We start from the raw sequence: 2,986 nt of genomic DNA on the forward strand, positions 1-2,986 counted from the left end.
TTATGGCCATAGAAAAAGAAGAAGAATTCCATGCCAATAAAAAGTATCTTCAATAAAACATAAAGAAATTTTCCAGAATCTGGAGGGGAAATGCCAATGCAGGTACAAGAGACATATAGAACACCAACTAGACAAGAGCAGACAAACACCCCATATCATTTTATAATAACTACAAATAAGAACAACAGCAGCTACAACAAACGAACACTGGAGGCTGCACCAGTCACTTATCAAAGCAGGCTAATCAGAATCACAGCTGATTATACGACAAGCTTTCAAAGCCAGAACGGCTTGGGAAGATGTATGCTATGCTCTGAAGAACCATAACTACCAATCCAGACCATTACATCCAACAAAACTATCTGTCATAATTGAAGGAGAAACAAAAAATTTCCATAGTAAGAGCGGGCTCGAGAAATTCTTAACTACTAAGATAGCTCTACAGAGGATACTTAAAAGAATACTTCAGACTGAAGAGAAGGATAAACACTACCAAGAGGCCACAAGAGAAAAATAAGGAATGCCAGGCCAGTTAAGCAAACAAGGAATAAGAAAACAGCATAAATCAACAAGAAGACAGAAATGAATACACACTTTTCAATAATAACTGAATATTAATGGTCTCAATTTTCTCAATCAAAAGGCATAGATAAGCTTTCCATCATCTTTTTGAACCATCACCATGGTGCCCATGAATCTTCTGGCCAATGCTCTCAAGAGCATCAACGATGCTGAGAGGAGAAGTAAATGTTCAGGTCCTCAACAGGGATGCTACAAAGTCATCATGCGGTTCCTAACTGCGATGATGACATGTGGTTACATTGATGAATTTGAAATCATTGATGATCATCAAGCTGGGAAAATCACTGTGAACCTCACAGGCAGGTTGAACAAGTGTGGACTGATCAGCCCTGTAGTTGGTGTGCAGCTCAAAGGCCTAGAAAGTGGCAGAATAATCTGTTCCCATTCAGTCAGTTATTTTCAATGTACTAGCAACCTTAGCTGGCATCATGGGCCAACAAGAAGCAAGGTGAAAACACACAGGAGGGTAAATCCTGGGATTGTTTTTTCTAGAGATATAAAACATGTATAAATAAAAAGACTCAGTGGCAGAAAAAAATAAGGACAGAGACTAGTAGGTTGGATTAGAAAACAGGATCCACTCTTTTGTTACCTTCAAAAAACACATCTCACTATCAAAGACAGATATCACTTTAGTGGAAAAGTATAGGAAAGGATATTCTAATCAAATGGAACGAGGGAACAGTTAGGCATAGATATTCTAATATCAAACAAGATAGACTTCAAGCCAAAGTAGTCAGATGAGATAAACAAAGCTACAATATACTAATTAAGGAAGCAATCCATCAAGAGGTAAAATTCTAAACATATATGCAACAAACACAGGAACACTCAATCTCTTAAACCAAATACTACTAGATGTAAAGTTATAGTTTAATCCCAACACAGTAAAAAAATAAAAAATAAAATGAGAATGACCATGCCAACTCTTATAAAGGAAACATTTAATTGGGGTGGCTCACTTACAGTTCCAGAGATTCAGTCCATTATCATCATGACAGGGAGCATGGCAGGATGCAGGCAGACATGGTGGTGACAGAGTCCTACATCTTGCAGGCAACAGGAAGTCAACTGAAACACTGGGCGGTATCCTGAACATAGGAGACCTCAAAGCCTGCCCCCACAGTGAGACCATACCCATTCCAACAAAACCACACCTCCTAATAGTGCCACTCCCTGTGAGATTATGGGGGTCAACTACATTTCAACTACCATAAATACCAATTAAATTCAGAAAATCATAAGAACTTACCCTAAATCCTATATTCCATTAAATTGGAAAATCTAAAGGAAATAGGTGAATTTCTAGATGCATATTACCTACCAAAATTAAACCAAGATGAAATAAATAGTTTGAGCATATCTGTAACAACGAGATTGAAAAACACACAGTACACACAGTACACACACACACACACACAGCACAGGGCCAAAAAAATGCACAGAACTCTACCAAACTTTCAAACTCAAATTATTCCACAAACTGGAAAGGGAAGTTATGCTTCCAGACTTTTTATGAAGCCAATATTATACTGATACCAAAACTAGATGAAGACAAAGGAAAGAAAAGAAAAGAAAATTACAGGTCAATCTCCCTGATGAACATAGATCCAAAAATTCTCAAGAAAATATTTGTGAAATAAATTCAAGATAACATCAAAAAGATCATTCATCATAATCAAGTTTGCTTCGCTGCAGGGATGTTTTAACATATGTAAATCAATATATTTATCACATAAGTGGAATCAAAAACAGAACTCACGGGGCCATCTCCATAGACACAGAAAAGTCTTTGAGAAATCCAACATCCTTTCATGATAAAGTCACAGTGACTAGTGGCAAAGGGAACAGATTTCCACACCAGAGAGGCTGTAAATGACAAGCCGACAGCCAACATCATGTTACACAGAGAAAAAAAAAGTCAAGGCATTCCCACTGAGATCAGCAAGAAGTCAAAAGTGTCTGCTCTCCTCAAATCCTGCTCAATAGAGTGCTTTATGTCTTAGCTAGAGCATGACAAGAAAGGGAAATAAAAGTGACACAAATAAGAAAAGGCCAAAGTGGCCCCGTTGTCAGATGATATGATTCCACACATAAGAACCCTAAAGACTCCACCAAAAACTCCTAGAGCTGATAAACACTCTCAGCAATTTGGTAGGATTCAAAACAAACCACACAAAAATCAGTAGCCTTCCTATGTACCAATACATATGGAAAAATAAAGAACTAGGGGAACTAATCTCACTGGTAAGAACTACAAAAAAAAAAAAAACCCAAACAACATAAAAATCCAGAGAATAAATCTAACCAAGGAAATTGTGATGGTTAAGTTGAATTTTCAACTTGACATAACTTAGAGTCACCTGGGAAGAGTCTCAATGAGGGGTTGTCTGCATTGGGTTGG

General features: G+C 37.4%; 1 pseudogene; it reads left to right on the forward strand.

Moving 5' to 3' along the window:
- The first annotated feature begins 682 nt into the window (after window positions 1-682).
- On the forward strand, window positions 683-1,082 carry LOC114694688 (annotated as a pseudogene).
- Window positions 1,083-2,986: the final 1,904 nt, after the last annotated feature.

This window comes from Peromyscus leucopus, chromosome 11, assembly GCF_004664715.2.
Source record: "Peromyscus leucopus breed LL Stock chromosome 11, UCI_PerLeu_2.1, whole genome shotgun sequence".
In the NCBI taxonomy this organism is placed as follows: domain Eukaryota; kingdom Metazoa; phylum Chordata; class Mammalia; order Rodentia; family Cricetidae; genus Peromyscus; species Peromyscus leucopus.